The following is a 19251-nucleotide window of genomic DNA, read 5'->3' as shown; positions in this document are numbered from 1 at the left end:
TTGCAGCTCACTTCAGACTAGGTCCAGGCTGCCAAATCACGGCAAGTGATGTTACAGCGACTCCAAGCCAGTGGGAGCCAGCAGCCTGGGGCTATTTGCCTTCCTCCTCTGCACATCATTGCTTAGTTTTTACAGCCAGAGGTGGCAAAAAGGGTAGTTGCTCTGTGAAATGCATATTAGAACTGAATGGAAGTCAAAGCCAAGAAAGACATCCTATGTCAGTTTGATAAAAGAGATAGCCCGTCCTCATCTAGTTATACAAATTTCTTTGTCACAAGATCTGAGTATGTCACTCAAAGTGTGAAGGAGGAAATGTGAACAGACTGATAGAGGATCCTCATCTAGTTTTAAACCTATACAGGATCTATAGATTCCCTGTTACTTATGTCCTTCTATACAGCTACTAAAGCTACTAAAAAAAAACTTATGCATGCAACTAATTCTTTTCTGTCTAAAATGTGTTTGCTTATATGTTTTCAAATAAGTATAAGAAGAAAAAGGAGGGAAGTGCTTCACCCTGCCGCTCCCTGCAGCACAACCAGGTGCCCAATACACAATTATGCTCAAGTTAGATCTAACCCTTGCTTCTGTGTCTAACACCAGTCACAAAACATGCTTCATTATTACAGACTAATGAGCTGTTTTCTAAGTCAAATGTATCAAAGCTAATATCAGAGAGAAAACAGGAGAAACAAGAGAGAGAGATGGGGGGAAAAAAAGCAATAATAAAGGTACACCGAGTATAGCTTTTTGGGAAAAAAATAAAAACAAACTACTTTCTCTATTTTTTTTTAATTGTGAGCTTGTATTCCCACAGAGTTAAACTAAACATGAAACTTGAATTAAAAACACAACTATTTCTGATTCACCTAACAAATAATTAAAATCTAAGCACTCCCCCTCAAAAATGGAATATCCCAGTGTCAGTGGGATTATATAAACAGTTTTCTGTAAAACAAAACAAATATAACATATTCAACAAAACGCTGTAAAAGATGCAACGGGAGCCCTGTTCACAGATTCCTGGATCTTCTGAAGACAATCCTGGGCAGCGATTAGGAAGCAGAAGCACACATCATCTTAATGGCCGCTCAAATCATATTACTATAGCCCCAGGGAAACATCCCAACTTACAGAACTGAAACATGTTTACATTCTTGCACCAGGTACAGGCTCTATGGATATAGCTACTGCAAAAGAAAACATTACTTCTGGGCAATAGTATTTGAGAGGGAATTTTTATATAATACATATTGTTGAAAGCATTAAAGCATGGATAGTGAGGTGAGCTTTACTGTGTAAGTGTGGGAGAATGCCAAAATGTAAAGTCAATAGAAGGGGCATATGAACCTGCACTTTTAGGGAAACAGCTTCAAAACATTAATGTTATCAGTAGACATATTAGCTAATGACACTCCATAATGCTGAACTTCAAAACTGTGAAACTTAAATTTGGGTTGTTCTTAACATACCTTCAGTGAGAGGAGGAGACTGAGGGGTGACCTTATTAGTGTTTACAGATGTATAAAGGGTGAGTGTCAGGACGACGGAGCCAGGCTCTTCTTGGTGATAACCAATGATAGGACAAGGGATAATGGGTTCAAACTGGAACACAAAAGGTTCCACTTAAATTTGAGAAGAAACTTCTTCTCAGTGAGCGTGCCAGAACACTGGAACAGGCTGCCCAGGGGGGTTGTGGAGTCTCCTTCTCTGGAGACATTCAAACCCACCTGGACACCTTCCTGTGTAACCTCATCTGGGTGTTCCTGCTCCGGCAGGGGGATTGGACTGGATGATCTTTCGAGGTCCCTTCCAATCCCTGACATTCTGTGATTCTGTGAGTTTCCCATAAAGGTGACCAAAGCTGCAACCAGAAACAGAAGAAAGATATCCCTCTCCTCTCTCTAGTGAGGTCACTAACCTCGTATTACCTTTAAAGGGTTGTAACTATCGTATCACCAAATAACCATAGAAGTACGGTAGTCACAAAATACCCATTGTGAAGGACTGTCACTTCATTGTAGAACAAAACTGTTCCTGAGGTTCAAGTCTGCTTTCTAAAATTACATCTAACTGAGCACATGACAAATTGAATTTGTAGAATAGCCACTCATCACTACCAGGAGAGTTTGAAAGTGGCAATATTTCCTAATAAATATGTTTACTGTGTGTTATAAACAGGCTCATTATTCAAGTACCAGCATAACAAGCACAACCCTGAATTTTAAATGAAATCAAATAACGAGTATCCAAGCTTACAAATTGTAATGCCAGTCCTTGTTAGACCTGTATAAATAACCGTCACCTATTGAGACATGCAGCAGGCCCAGCTGCATCTGTCGGCCTGGTTTACACCACTGAGAAACGAGGGGTCAGCTCTTCCCAGGAAGCCGTTTACAGAGATTCTAGTTCTCATCAGGAGAAAATTTCATCCCAAATATTCAACCTGAATGTTGTACCTGGCTTAATTTCATCCCATTGTTCTGATAAATCAGTCCTTCATCTATACTCTACCCTGCTAAATCTTTGTAACACGTCAGTTCCTTCATGACCACCTGGTTTGCATTAGACTCCATGCTGTTTGCCAGCAATCTTTGTCTTAATGACATCTACAATCCAGTCTCCTAAACAACAAAGGCATATCAGGAGAAGAAATATTTGCTCCCTGCTTAGTAACAAGGTCTCCCTTGTTACTCCCAGACTAGGGAGGCCTCCCAGAGCCAGAAGCATTTACACCTCTTGTATCAGTAAGCAGCAAATCAACTAGTCAAAATTTCATATTCCCAACAGAAGTTGATTTTTTTAAAATTTCAACAATTAAATCACTAAAGGTGATGATGATTCTTTTTAACAGTGTCATATATTAAATCCTACATTGATATTAGAGAAATGTAAAATCACACTCTCAATTCAGTAGGAAATTATTGCTTCTATGTCCTTTTTAAAAATATATATTTTATAAAACCATAGTTTGGAACACCTTAGAGTACTTCCTTACAATACAGGTTAAAGTGCAGGTAATTAGTAATTTACTGAATTACAGAATGAGTTCAGGAATGCTCTGATGCAAACTCCAGGGGCTAATTCTATAGAGCAGAGCCACCCTCCTTTCCTTCTGTAGTGCCGGCAAACCAGTTGTATTGGAATATTTTGATCGCAACTTTCTAAAGTCTCAAGAAATATCCTCACTTCAACAAAGAAAAAAAAACCCAAACTCAGGACACATACACAAACAATCCTGGCACTAAATCATTGACTGCAGTCTTATTTCAAGCCATATGAAAAACAGAGACCTGCCACAGCTCTGAGAGTCTCTTCATTTTTGGATACAGGAAACAACTAAAGTAGCAAGAGGATATTGAAGCCACCGTTCTTTCACACCAGCTGGGATGACATTTTCAGTAAGCTGGCATGTGTAAGAGAACATGCTCTCCAGAAAACCACTTTACCTCAGTAAACAAGTTCCAGATCATCTTTCATTAAAATTATGCACCAGAATATAAATGCCAGGGGAATAAAAAAAAACTATGAATATAAGTATTTGCTGATTAAGAACCAAAGAAAGCCATACCCTATCAGAATTGCAGGATTTAGTCAACATTATTTTTGTGCAAAACTGGAACAGCATCTCCCCAAAGCCTGGGCAAGGGAGAGGAGCACAAGGAAAGTGCACTTTCCACAGCAGATGGAAGCAGAAGCTCAGGCTGCTCACTGCTCTGTGAAATGTTGGGAGCGTGTGTGACATCCTCTGAGACCAACAGCATTAAATCCTGCAGGTTCCTCAGGGCCTGTGCTGCCCTCACCCTTTTATGCCTGTTCTGTGCCAGCCAGCAAATTCCAAAATACACTGTCCACCTAAAGTGAACCGCCTTTAGAGCTGCTTTTACACACTGTCCAAAGAAACAGATTTCTCTATTTGGAATTGAATTTCAGATTATTCATTACAAAATCAGGCAGGAACTGCCAACAGCATGCCAACAAAAAGAGAAGTGTGCATGGCATAACACAGAGTTGGGGAGAACCTGCAGAAAAGAAAAACAGCAAGTAACTCTTCTGCAGCTATCCTAGGAACTTCCTTGATACAGTCAGGTTTAAGTGACAGCTCAAGAAATACCATAAAAATAAAAATAATAATAAAGTCCTGTTGGGCATCAGGTATTTTGCAATTATTGTTAGGGTGCAGTTTCTGTCATTTAGAGCAATATGTTTGTTACTTCTCTTTATAGATTCCCCATCCAAACTATGATCGTTCTGAATTTCCCTCATTTGCATTGTTTCATTACAGAAATATGCACAGATTTATTTCTAAATGTTTCAAACTATCTATGTAAACATTCACACACACTGAGCAGCGACACAGTTGAAAGCAACCAGAGCACACAATGCCCCTTGCCCAGCTAATGGATGGAAGACAGCAGAGGTACCATGAGAGCATGAAGGACAACACAAGATATTGTGGAGACAGTGGTGCAGCCATCAGGAATCTGAAGAGCTGGAGTTTGTTCTGGGGAAAGCAGTACAAGATCACAGGAAACTTGACTTCAGTCTACTGTTTACAAAATACCTTGTTACTTGTGTGTATTTTGTCTTACCAACTGTCCTGGTTTTGTTAAAAAACAAGTTTCTCTTTTAGTGAATTTGCCTGTCAGCTAAAGGTTTCATATTAGCTGCATTTTCCTGGAGAACCAGATACATGTTTTGGTAAACATAGCAATGGAATGCGAGGTTATTGATAATGAATTGATGCACATCTCACGAGGGGGGCAATGAGAAACAGGTGACCGAGGAACTGACCAACTGTGTATAACATCCCATTCACGTGAATACTTCATATAAAAGTGGGAGATCACGAGGATCTTGCCCTTTTTCCTTCTTTTCCTTTTGCTTATGGCCGACATTAGGAGAGGACCTTGCGAGTCGTCCCTGTAAACTGAGGCCTAGTGAGAGACTGAATCCAGCTCCGGTTGGCTGCAGAGTCCAGTCCAGGACTTCAGGTGCTGGCTCTGCAGTTGCTGGGACTTTCAAGATTGGTTTTGTATATTTTGTATTATTTTCTCTATTCTTATCAGCAGCATTAGTAAAACATTTTTAATTTTTCCAGCTCCCTTCTCTCTGTCCTCCTTTCCCTCCCGATCACCTGTCCTTAGTGGGAAGGGGGGAGAGGGAGAGGCTGAAGGGGGAAGCAGGGGGAGAGGGGGTTGACAATGCATCTGCCACAGTTTTATTGTCACCCCACAGTCAAAACACTCGACACCAAATAAGTAGCAGGTGATTTAAAGAACAGTAGAAGAAGCCAGAAACAGATGAAAATGAATCTTCCCTTCACACAGCAGATATATTCAAGTTCAGCTTCACAGCACATGGCCCATGGTGTCTCAGCCATTCTTCCCACATCCATGTCATTTGCGCAGGTGGGAAAGGAACACTATAGTAGACCTGTAAAAATTAAGCTATCTACCTACAGATAGTATGGACACTGAAGGGGCAGGCTGGAAATTCAATAGAGCAGGCTTTTGTTGAGATGCAGTTGAAAAGAGCAAAGGAAAAAGCTGCCTGAAGACTTACAAGAGCAAATAAATGGGCAAAGCAAGGGATTCTGGTTGAAATGGGAAGGTAATATGCCATCTTCCTCCCTACTGTGATGGGGAAGATTTTCTTCTTGTGGTTCACCAGCTGGTTTAGCACAGCATAGATTTCTTCCCCCTGCAGAATAAACCGTTCCAAATCTTTTTCAATCCATTTGCACATCACTCCCTTCACATGTACATCTCTAACAGCATCAAATATACCCTTGTAAAGATGCATTTGGTCAAAATCAATGCCATGAGTTATGAAGTAATCAATGACTGAAAAGAGCAGCACCATTTCAGGAAGAGAAAAAAGTGTCCATAAACGCTCGAGTGACAGACTCTTGCCATAGAAGTCACTCACCTGGTACAGGGGGATGTTCTGTGTACCACTGTAGAGTTCGATTACCTTTGTGTCAGGCACTGGTTTGAGCTCTCTATATGCCATCCCCCACTGGACATAATGGGGAGCATCGATCTTCATCAGAAGGCTCTTTTGTACATCACAGTGAAGTATGGCAAACCCTGGAATGGAGTCAGACTTCCCAAGCCCTTCTGGATACTTGAATTGTTCTCTGAGGACATCTCTGGCAGTGCTGAAAAATCACAGAGTCCAGTAAATTAGAACACTGTGCCGGCACAGCAAACACCAGGGGCAGCTGACTGTGCCCTGAAACGCCACGGTGTGCGTGGGGCGGTACAGCCGGGGCTCTGCCATTGAACATTTCACACCACTCCTGTCTCCCCAACTAAGGGCTTCATCCTGAATGAAAAAAGGCATAAATGGACAGGCAGAACAGCTTGGCAGCAAAACTGAGGCAACATGTAAGACAAAGAGGGTAAGAGTGTACCTGAGGGGTATCAGAAAAATCCAAGAAAAAGAAAAATGGGGCAGGAGAACATAGATTTAGTCCATGCATACATGCTGCTTTGTCTACTCACATCAACTCCCTTGGCATCTTCCTGTGTCTTTGTAAATGCCTAATATTTTATAAAACAGAAAAAAAAAACATCTTCAGAAAGAGTCTTGGTCAGTAGGATAAGAAAACACAACAGCATTGCAATATACATACAATCTTCCAGTAGGACAGGTCCCTTGTTATTTTCAGGGGGGTTAAATCAGCACAGGCTGTGTGCTAGGCTAATACGAAGCTTTTGATCATACTTTTGTGTGGACTATACTGCAGACACAAATGGTATTTTAAACAAGACATGTCAGGTAAAATCTTCAAGGTTCCTGCTCCTGCAAGAGAAACTAATTCATTGAATAGGGGTCTGCAATCCAAATCCCTGAAAAAGTAATTGAATATCAGATCAGCGGCAAGAGAAGCAAGGAGCATAGACAAGAGGCATTTAACTGTGCCTTTCTTTTTAAAGTTCCAGAAATATGAATTGCTTCTGATATTGTGTCTAACAAACAATATTTTATAGAAAATACTGGCAATATCCCAAAGCTCTGAAAAGCTGTTAGCACCAGTTTACCTATGGGAAGCCATCTCCCACTTCTAAATACAGCTTTCCACAGTAAACAGGCAAGTCTCATATTAATCAGTGAGATCCACTTCACTGCTGATGAGAGATGCTTTTGAGTTCAGACTTTACAAACACTAATACATCTGCACAAAGAAGAAACTGAATAAAGGTTTTCCCTCTGCTACACAATTTTTTAACCAGTTCTGAGTCATATAAATGTGAAATCTTGAAAACAGGGATTCATCTGGTTTTCAACAGAGACTTGGTTCCCTCCTTGGACAAGCAAGCTCTAAGTTATGCTTTTCTAACTTCTCTCCAAAAGGCACCAGGCTCCAAATTCAGGGGCCAAAGACTCTTAATGCTGTGAGGTTTCAGATGTGCCCCTGTCCTTGGGGCTCCCTACCACAAGTCACCAGCTCCCACTCTGTGGGCTGAGGATCTCACACTGACCTGCCCCATAAGTAGATGCATCAGAGTCTTGCTCACCCTCTCAGACTTTAATACTGTTCTCATCACTTGGGTTCTTTGCGAAACCAGCTCAAACTCACCAGATGCATTAAATGAATAGGTTTCACTCTTTACTCAGCACAGGAACTCGTTTTTTGTGCTAAGCAAAGGCACAGTTACAGAGCTCTCTGTCAAATTAGACTTCAGGCTCACCCATTGATCTGTTGTGATGGTGCCTGCCCAACACAGCTCATGCCATTGAGCTGAGCTCCAGCCCCAGTGAGCTCCAAGATGCCAATCAGCCGGCCTTCAGCTGTAAAACATGGCACACGCAATTTTATATGCATTTTCTTATAGCTTTTCTGTTTCATTATTCTATTTTCAGCCTTTTGGATTCTTAAGTTGTAGTCCTGTGAATCAGCTGGCATTCAGTAGCTCTGCTAAAGATCAGAATAAAATATCATTTTGCATTTACATCATTACTGCAAGTAAGTTTTTACTGTGCAAAATAATTGCTTCAAGCCTTCTCCTGCAGAAATCATGAGCTCACTGTTCAATAAAAAATAACAATCAATTAATATGTTATTATAAAATCAGGGCAAGAAGTCTAAGAATCATCTGTTCAGCTATATCCAAACTAACTTGCTCTTGTCTACTGAGCAACTAATTCACCAGTTAAATTCTGGTTCAGTCTAATTTAAGACAACAACAAATCTCTCTCAGCCTTCTGGTTTTGTTTCCATGAGATTTCTGTTTGCCCCATCTAAATTTTGGAAAGGAAAAAAATACTCCTCAAACACCAAACCCCCCCCCCCCCCAAAAAAAAAAACCAAACCAAAACCACAACTTTTTTGAAGGAATATAACTTAAAACAGGTTAAAACTTTGCAAAACAAAAGTTCTTTTCCTAAACCTTGGTATAAAGAAGAGACTAAATAGCCCAAGGGTACTATGTTCTGTCTTTGGTTTACACTATGAAGGAAAACCTCAGTCTTTGATTTCCAGGGGGTTTCTTAATAATACTGTATTAATTCATCTAATTTAATCATAAAATCTGATTTATTCTTGTTTATTATGCATTGTACCAGCACATTAGCATTTCATTTTATGAGTGTTTGTTTCAGCTGTTTTTATATTAGTATAACAACCTAGAAAAATCTATACCGCCTAACATTTTTCTAACAATTTTTGTTCAAAACAATATCACATTTCCTTAATATCCTCTGAAGTCCCGCTTGCATTTTTCTCTGTACCTATTTATTAAGCTGAGTTTCACAGAGCAAGGTAAATATCTGTCACCTAGTAAATAATTCCTTTTTCTTCCCTCTTTCTTCTCTGCAGGTCCTGGAAACGGTCATATATTTGAACAAGGACATTGCGTTACAGCCTAAAATCTCTTTAAAATGTGACTGCATATTAGAAGTCATAGAAAAGACATGCAATTCAATCATCAGCCAGGAAAGGCCTTATAGATTATGTGCATTTATCTTTTCAAGAAAAGCCATCTTTGTATTTTGTGTGATCATTTAAATGTGAATTAGCCTAGGGGTCCCAGTCACAGTGAAGCCATGAGGACCTGCAACAGCTACATGGGGCAGAAACCAAAGAACTGTCCCTGAACTCCCAGTAATTGAAGTAAAATACAGCGTGCAATTTTGAGCAGAAAGAAAGGTCCTGAATCTCAATATAGCCCAGAAAACTGTGAGAGGAGAGGGAGAGGGAGAGGGAGAGGGAGAGGGAGAGGGAGAGGGAGAGGGAGAGGGAGAGGGAGAGGGAGAGGGAGAGGGAGAGGGAGAGGGAGAGGGAGAGGGAGAGGGAGAGGAGACTCCAGAGTGGGAAAGACAAGGCTGGGAGACTCACTACAGTGAAAACCCTGCAACCCTGAAGGAGGAAGCCAAGATTTTACTCAAATGGCCTGTTCAAGCTTGTTAGAAGTCACCCATCCGACCCACATTCTCAGTAATCTTCATGCCATTAAAAGGTTATATTCCATTCTTAGATGGGATCCGTTGCAGTCCACATCTGAGAATATACCTGTATAATACATAGTATTTGTATAACATGTATGGTGCCCTGCGAAGATCTGATTTCTAGTATCAATGTGCTATTGAAATCTCCTGTAAGATATTCTGGCAAGTTCTGAAGTCTGAATAACTTAAATCGCACAATTACTTGCTGGAACACCTGTCTTCACAGCTTCAGAGCTCATCATCAATATGAAAAACGGGGAGAATTTTAATCCTCTGTGATACTGACCCCAATGCCACAGGTCCCTGTCAGAGACAGATTAAGAAGCCTCTTCTCAGCCCCTGTGCTATTTTTTCATATTTAGCACAGAGTCACTTCTACCGATCGATAATTTTCTAAGGAAACTATGTCCTTATGCCAGTGCCCTATTGCCAAGACCCCTCTCTGCTGGCAAAAACGTGACAAAAGCTAAGAATTTACCAAATTTGCTGTTGGGGGATTTCTGAGTTTATTAAACACTTAGCTACTAAGATCACTCTACAGCTGTACACAGCAGAGATGCATCAAGTAGAATATCCATTAGGTTTTATCAAGGTCTATTAAGTATATTACACAGAAGGAACTAAATTACGTTTCATAATGAAGTCAAATGAACTGACACCAAAAGTGAGTCAACAGCTGAAGAGGACTTCACGCAGAAAAAGTAACACTTCTGTATAATTTCCAGCTTTCATCTACACATGACAGCATGGCCATTAAAATAGTGGATGACAAAACTTCACATCATCTGTACTTCCAAGCAGAATTCCCACATGACATACAACCATAAGCAATTCACACACAATATTGTCACCCTGTGTCTCGTCAGTTAACATTCGTATAGTGTTCTGAGCATTTTGTTGCCTTAAGAACCGTGATGCCAGAAAGGGGGAAACTGTCACTGACTTGCTGTGTTGAACTTGGACAAGACATTGAAGCTTTTGCTTCTATTTGCACGATCACAAAAAGGACAAAATTCAGTTTTCCTTTGCAAAAGGCTGTCTCATAGGTTATGCAGGTGGATAAAGAAACATCTAAACATCTCTGTTGCAAATTCTGGTTGGGTTTCGGTGGGAAAGGTGACAGCTAAGATGGGAGTGGAACACTTCTGGACACCCCCCAAACCAGATATTAAGCATTTACACAGCCTCATTGTAGATTTTCAGTATTCATGTTTTTTCTGCATCTACCTAGAAGTGACTGATATCTTCTGAACTTGACCATCTGTAACTTAAAGGTTTCCTTCAGTTACATCATGTTGTGAAGATGACAGTGCATGTCTACAGCAATTATGACTACAGCTATTAAATGAAAAGCTCTAGTAATTATACACAATGTTACCAATAAAATGTTCTTTGTCCGCTCCTCCTTTAAAGTGTTTTTGTTCAAACAATTGTGTGTTTCTTCTTGGGAAACAATCAATGCCAAACCCCAGCGGGCAACAGGGAAAGCGCTAATTTGGAGGAAAGGATTTTTGAATGATTAACAATTCAGAATGGATGTTATTCCACCCTGTTCCCTTCCACGTGTTTCTATAACACACGCTGTTAGTGTAACCCTTGCTAGATAAAGAGAAGTAAATAAGTAAGCTCGCTCCAGCTGCTACTGAAAGGCACTTTTTCAGGCCAGCCACGGTGTTCTGGGAGGTTTTCATTATCTGAGGATCAAACAAGAAGGAAAGACAATCAAAAACTGCTCTTAAAATGTTATAAAGTCTTCATTTGTTGCCATCACCCTGTCCTCAAGACACTTGCCCACATTATAGCTTTTAGTGGTTGCGACTTGACGCAATTTAACGCTACTCGTGGCTCTCTCCCCGTAACCTCTTTGCCACGCTGCTTTCTCCAGGACTAACAGCTTCTTTATGGAATCAAAACCACCTCTTCTCATCCACTCCAGTTCTCTGTGCAAGCCAGCAACAAATGACTGTGTCCCTCCTCGGAGCAGAGAGACCTCATGGAAGGAATGAAATGTTCCCAAGCCATCATTTCCCAGGATAACTTCCGGGTAGCATCACACCCTTAATACCCTAATTGCTCTGATCTCAGACCAAAGACAAACCATACCTCTGGAATTCAGAGAGGGATAATCCATTGCTATATATTGGCTCTGCTCATTCAACTGCTCACTGAGAGTGCTGAGAGTATGGCAACCAACATCCTTTCTGTATACTAAACCTCACAATCTCCCAGGAAACGTTAGGTGAAAGAAGTGCACAGTAAAGCATGCTCAAAGCCCCTTTTGTGAAAAATGGCTGTTTTTTGAACCTGCACACAAGGTTTACTTTGACTTGGCTATTTTCAGAGAAGCAAAGAACAAAAGAACTTCCAAACAGCAAATTGGCAAGCCACTTATTTTCAAGGTTGCCTTTTCTACCACTATGTGAAAGCCAGCTACATTTGTACTTCAGGGAATGCAAAGCTTATAGTTCCCATGGAATAGAACATCCAGTCCTTTCAAAACTGAATAAACGTAACAACTACAGCCCAGACAATCTCACTCTGTTGAAGCTGTCAATCAAGTACAGTTGCGGTCAAGCATGGAGTCCTCAGCCTCTGTACCAGCGGGCTCTGACCGAAGCTCAGACTTTTTAAGCCGGTATCTTTAATGCATGTTGCAATCTAACTACTCTCTCCAACGTGGGACTCTGTAACAACATGTCTTAAAGCCTAAACCACATCCAAGTCTTCCAGTGTTCTTCTTGGGTGCTTAAATCCACAAGGACTATGAGTCAAACAGTTTGAGTATGGGTTTTGTGAAAGCTTCTAAAACGTTGCAATCAGCACACACAAGATTCTCACAGATTTAAGGCAACTAACACAAGCCCGTGCACTCCTCCTGGGCAAGCTGGTGCCAGTAGCCACTGGCCCAACATGCTCAGGCCAGCAGCCCCATCCTGCCAGCCAGCCTTCTCCCAGCCAGGGCCACAGTGTTGCCAGGCAGCTATCGGCCACTGGGACCACAAAGAGCTGGAGTAAATCCTGACTTTTGAAAAGATTGCTTTCCCACCACTAGGAACAGAAATTACCTTCCAAACACCTCCCCAGGAGATACCAGGGGGGTCCCAGTCTGCAGGAACTCGTCAGGAAATAGAATCTGTTGAAGCTGATCATGTTACAGAGCAAAACCCATTGTTCCAGGGAGCAATTTTTGTACTGCAAAACCATAATTTTAGAACACTGCAACTGGAGGACAATCGCTTTCAGGAGTGACCATATGTTCAAAACAGTGGTTATAATGTCAATTAAAAAGCACACTTTGATATGGTCAAGTATAAACTTGACTACATTAAACCAATCTGCTGCAGTGACAATTGTAGGTAGTATCAGCAACAATTATGACAAATATCCTAAGGCAAAGCAACCAGTGCTGAAAGAAGACACTTCTTTGTAGATGAATATTACTCCCTTTACGCTACAAGTCTCACGTCTATCAGTCTAATGTTCTCATTTTACAAATAACGAGCCACTTACCTCAGGAGGCTTTGAAAGCTCTGTGCTGCTGACTATCTGGCCTTTCCCTTGCTGTTACTGGGGGAGTAAACTAAAAGAAGGGAGTACAAAAACCGAACTGTTCAACTGTCAGGCCTTCAAAAGTAAATGCATCCTTGAGCAAGCAGCCCGTGGAGAAAGAAGGGAATACAGCTGGAGAGGAATGGTTACAGCTTTTAGCATGTGCGTGGTCAAACCCAAATTTGGCTGCTCCCCCTGGCAGTTCTGAGTTGAATGTAGTTTGTTCATTTATACCCCAGGTGTGGTTGTTATAGGCCAGCCCATAGGATGCTGGGAAAGTTCAGTGTCCTGGCCTGAGAGTTGTGGGCATTTCAGAATGTGTAAACAAGAAAATGTAAACAACAAAACAAACAAAACCTAACAAAACAAAAACCAAAACAAAACAACCAAAACAAAAACACCCCCACCACCAAACAGACCCACTTCTGTTGGTGTCAGGTCTTTAGTGGCCATCAGAGCTTGGCATTGCTCCAGTCTCCTGGGTGAGAGTGCAGTGGGTGGGATACCTCTCCTCCTCATCTGCTGTTTTTGAGACCAGCAACTAGCAGGAGTCAGCTTAAAATAAAAGTCCTTCAGTACTGAGGTGTTTCCTGCTGTATCCAGAAAGGAAACCCCAGAGAAGGCAGTTACACCGCTTACCTCTTTCAGCTTAATGCAGTTTTGGAAAAAAATAGTAGCAAGATTACAATTAGTATTTTTTGTGAACAGTAAGAAAACCATGACACTGTGTTCAGTGCTGCAAATGAGCTTGGGGAAAGACAGCCTGGAGAGTTGAGAGTCACTGTCCAAACACTGTAGGTGTTCATGTGAGACAGGCAAGGTGACAGATGGGCCACTGGGTTTTTGCTGTCCCCCTTCACACCGCAAAAGAGTTAAGGCCCTCGAGCAGTCAGTGTTCTTTTACAGATACCACAATATAGCCTAAGAATCTGCTGCAAACACTTGTGAGAAAGATCTCGTTCATCTATACACACACATACCCCCATGTAAATGAAAAAAATGGGAGGGAGTCAGCGGTAAAAAATGGATGAATGTTCAAAACTTTCCTTCATTTTCATGGATTTTTTTTTTTCCCCCTCAATGATTCTCAGTTAGGTTGAGAAACACTGCCCTGTCTTCTTCCCTCCCCAAAGCAGGACCCGCCACACCTGCAACACTCCTCACAGAATCACAGAATGTCAGGGATTGGAAGGGACCTCAAAAGATCATCCAGTCCAATCCCCCTGCTGGAGCAGGAACACCCAGATGAGATTGCACAGGAAGGTGTCCAGGTGGGTTTGAATGTCTGCAGAGAAGGAGACTCCACAACCTCCCTGGGCAGCCTGTTCCAGTGTCTGTCACCCTCACTGAGAAGAAGTTTCTTCCCAAATTTAAGTGGAACCTCCTGTGTTCCAGTTTGAGCCCATTACCCCTTGTCCTACCATTGGTTGTCACCGAGAAGAGCCTGGCTCCATCCTTGTGACACTCACCCTTTATATATCTGTAAACATGAATGAGGTCACCCCTCAGTCTCCTCCAAGCTAAAGAGCCCCAGCTCCCTCAGCCTTTCCTCATAAGGGAGATGCTCCACTGCATCATCTTTGTTGCCCTGTTGCTCCTGATAGAATTGTCTGCACTGAATCACTTCAGCTCATCTAGGCATTCATCAAGATCACTTCCAATGGGGCATTAATTAACACCCTCATGATAAACGCAGTGCTTGCTTGCGTGGATAAAGTCTTATGGGAACATTTTGCGTTTTCACCACATGACCCAGCAGGTGGACACAGGAAACACAAACCAACTGCTAGACTAGGAATTAACAGGAAAAAAAATAAAATCTGCCACCTGGGCCATTTAATCCCATAACTGGTAGCCAGCAGCAACTGTCATGAAAGAGCATCAGAAACAGCATGAGTCCAAGGCTCGCTGCCAGCTCCCAGAAAACGCAGCTTGGAACAGCATGGACTAGACACTGTGCCTGGTTTAAAACCTACCAATGGACCCATCTGCATTAACTGGTCTTCTTAGAAGTGTCATTTGTAGTCATGGTCTCCACAGTACTATGTAACAACCAGTTCTGTAATTTAATTGATGTCACATGAACATGTTTTCATTTTGTTTCTAAACTTACTACCTGGCAATTTTACTAGGGCTTCCTGGCTCTTTTAGTATAATAACATTACATAAGAATTTCTGTTCATCTCCTGGTCATTTATCAGTTCGTAGCCATATGCTTGAAAGCTATGAAAGAATGCCACAGGTTTACCAAAACATGTTAGTAATTCAGGGACTGGAAGTTAGAAATCTCTGTATATAAAATAATCCTGCACAGCAAAATCTGTTCCGCTAAACTCACAAGTTGTAAACACATGAGTTGAACAAAACATTTTTTGCTAACTTCTCATAACGTGACTGAGGAGGAATAGTAGATATTGTGTATGTTCGGATTCTAGAAGGTAAATGTTCAACATTAAGGAAGATGTCATGTGCATCTGTTTCTAATAATGGATATTGTTCATCATTCTCCACACATCGGTGCGCTCTCATTTTATACTGAAAACAAGACTATATTAAAGGATTCTGAAAGTATGACCAAAAAATTGAATTGCTTGTCTGACCCGTTTTAGGTTGAGGAAGCCAGAAAAAGCAATCTGAGAAAAGTACGAGTTAAAACATTAAGCAAGTGATTTGAGAAAGAGATGATCTTGAGCACCACCGTTGCCTGCATGACATTACTTGGAACAACAGCACCATCCGCTGCCCACATGGCAAAATGCACAGGCGGCCCCTGGACAAAAGTGACACTCCCGTCCCATGTGGGAAATGGGAATCGAACAGAGGAACTCTCGGGCTTTAGCTACAGACACTAAAAGACTCGAAACAAGCCTTTCCAATTAGCTCTTTTTGCTGATTACAGTAGAAGTTTTCCTTGAAGTCAGTTGCTTTCAAAGGCAACCATGAAGGCAACCATGAGGCTGATGTGGCCTTGGGTGAAAATAAGTTTGACATCCCTGTTCTAGAGGTTGCATTTTTGAAAAAAAATGGGTGAATTGAAAACTGTGGAGAGAGGACAAGCCTGTCCCCAGGGCAGCTCCCACGCAGCACCAGCAGACACGTCCCTGACTTCGGGAAGCACGTGCAGCCACTCCAGCAGGATTCTTTTCAATGACATGATTTTTAACATACGCTTTTTGAAGTCTGGTTGATTTTTTTCCCCCTCATTTGAAAATTGCAAGTCACAGGAAGGATTAATTTCAGAGGAGAGAGTTACTACTTCTGATGAAAGGAACCCAGGGCAACTGCAGGTTCTGCACCAGCCAGCTCACCTCTCCTTGAATGCCAAATGGAGGAAGATAAAAGCCTGCCTGTTCTGCCTGGCCTAGGCACTGGAGCAGGGATTTTACATGAATAATAATGTATTATATTTCTTTAAAGAACAGACAAATGTATAGCTATAATCACAGCAGTGAAATAGGAAAAGAAAAACAAATCTAGCTCTGAAGAGGCACCATTTCCGAGGCACTTCATTATACACCTGACACGACAAGATTCATCCTCCAAGTCAGCATCTCTATTAACAGCTTTGGCAGAGAAACCAACATCTGAATGAGTTAAGGTCTCATCTAATCTCATTTTCCCATACTCAGTCACTCTTCAACAAGCTTGAAACAAAGATGCAGTGGAAAAAAGTCTGATTCCTGTCACTGGTCCAGCAGCACTCCCCAGCCCGTTCCTCTTCGGAGGGTGTCGAGGGTTAAGATTGCGGGGTGACAATAAAACCCTGGCAGATGTATTGTTAACCCCCTCTTCCCCCCCACACACTTCCCCCTCCCTCTCCCCCCTTTTCACTAAGGACAGGCGATTGGAAGGAAAAGAAGCACAGAGTGAAGAGAGTTGGAAAAAATTAAAGATGTTTTACTAATGCTACTAATAAGAATAGAGAAAATAATACAAAATATACAAAACCAATCTTGAAAGTCTCAGCAACTGCAGAGCCGGCACCCAAAGTCCTGGATTGGACTCTGCAGCCAATCGGAGCTGGATTCAGTCTGTCACTAGGCCTCAGTTCGCAGGGACAACTAGCAAGGTCCTCTCCTAAGGTCGGCCATAAGCAGAAGGGAAAAGGGCAAAAGGGAAAAGCGAACGAGATCCTCGTGATCTCCCACTTTATATGAAGTATTCACGTGAATAGAATGTTATACACAGTTGGTCAGTTTCTTGCTCACTTGTTTCTCGTCGCCCCTCTCGCGAGATGTCCATCTGTGCTTATCAATAAGTTTGCATTCCATTGCTAGGTTTACCAAAACATGTGTCTGGTTCTCCAGGAAAATGCAATTAATACGAAGGCTTTAGCTGACAGGCAAAATTCACTGAAAGAGAAACTTGTTTTTAGCAAAACCAGGACAGAGGGTCAGGGGAAGAAAACATCAGCTTTCAGCACTATCAAGCTGCACTGCTAAAGGATGCTGGAAATACATACACAGGGCCCAAAAGCTATCGTGCGCTCTGCAGTGTAATGGCTCACTCATCAATACACTGGATGTACATGGCTGATTTATGACTTTCAGATATACTGCACACTACATCAAAAAGGAGAAGCTTTTTTTGTTTAGGCTTTTCATGCATAGTATTGACTTATTCATAAATAACTGCTTTCAAGACGGATTTGAGTAAATAAATGCCCACAGCAATTCCAGCTGTCAGAGTAGCAACGAGAAAGAGAAACAATATGAATAGCAACACATTGGGTGATGCAGTAATACATGCCCCCAAATCCTGTTTAATTCTTAAAATTAATTTTATGCTTCAGCACAAATCTTTTTTAAAATATATTTTAGGTTTAGATTTAAAGGCTTCAACCAGAATATCTTCTCTAAATGGCTGGATTATCTAATAAGAAACTAAGCAGCTCAGTTTAGTTTAACAAGCATTTACCATGAATCCAAATACAACAAAATAATGTTTATATGCATCCACAAAAAAAAAATGGGGGGAATGAAATAAGTAAGCTAGTAAATGTCACCTTTTTTGTCCAATACACGATATGTAATTAGTGCTAAGATAAAAACTTTATGAAGAAAACAGGAACATATTTCTCATAGTAAAATACTATCTCCTAAAACACTTTTCTGTTGGGGGGTGGGGAGAAGAAGGAGGAGGGAGAGTAGGCTCTTCAGGCAAAACCAACAATACTTGATTTCTTCAAGTCTGCTTTAAAATAGATTCTTTGTAGGTAAGAGGGCTGATTTCTGCCCCAGTCTCCAACACAGCCAGATCCAAGTGCAAGAAGAAATGTCACAGCTGAGGCACAGTCACGAGATTCCTGCAATCTCATCGCAAGCACGACCTTTGACTTCACACGCAAACTAAATTTGTTAATTGGGGTCTGCATCTGCAGAAAGAAACTTGAAGAATCCTTTTGCTGATAGTGGAAGGCTCTTGTAATGGCAGGTGCAGCTTTTGACAGCAGACACCAATTCAGAGCAACCAAGCTCAAGTCCCATCTCCCTCTCCACAAAACCCTTCCCACCCTGCCCATGTTCCCAGCCCTCACCAAATGCCCCAGAGAGTTATCGCGGGCACTGGGCTGCAGCTGCCTGGTTGGATTCAGCCAGCACAGGGCCCTGGGCTGGTTCACCAAAAGGGCAGAGAAGCTTCAGTGCCAGCATGTAGGAGAGGTGGGAACACGTATCCTGGAGAAGAGGGCAGGGCAGGATTACAGCAGCACCATTTAGATCAGTTTAAATTTTGGTGGAGATTCAAAACCACACCCACAGCCATTCCTGGATACGGCAACGATGCAGAGAATTCGATGAACTGTCCAGGGGAGCAGAGAAAAGCATTTAACTATTAAAAAACAAATAAAAACCCACAAAACAAACAAACAGTTGTGCTGGTTTTAAGTCTGTAAGTCTTAAATTTGGGCAACAAGAAACAGGGAAGTGAAAGAGAGTAAGAGTGAGAGTGCATGAGCAAGGAGAGAGAATGGAAAACAAATAAGGCTTTAGAGTGGATTAGGCTCTAGTTAACTTATTTACATATAAAAGAGCGTTCATATGTTACATTAGAAACCAAGTATTTATTAGCAAGATATCATGACAATAATAATTCAGAATTATAATATCAATAAATTAAAACTTTACATTTATTACATATGAAAGTTTAAAAGCTCTTTATCATCTGTGAATAATCAATTTCAACAGAACTCTTAAAATGTGCAGTTTCTACAGCTGATGTCTGTGACTAAACGATAAGCTAAGTTTA

The sequence above is a fragment of the Columba livia genome, chromosome 4 (genome assembly GCF_036013475.1).
Source record: "Columba livia isolate bColLiv1 breed racing homer chromosome 4, bColLiv1.pat.W.v2, whole genome shotgun sequence".
NCBI classification, from domain to species: Eukaryota; Metazoa; Chordata; class Aves; order Columbiformes; family Columbidae; genus Columba; species Columba livia.
This window is presented reverse-complemented; position numbering follows the sequence as displayed.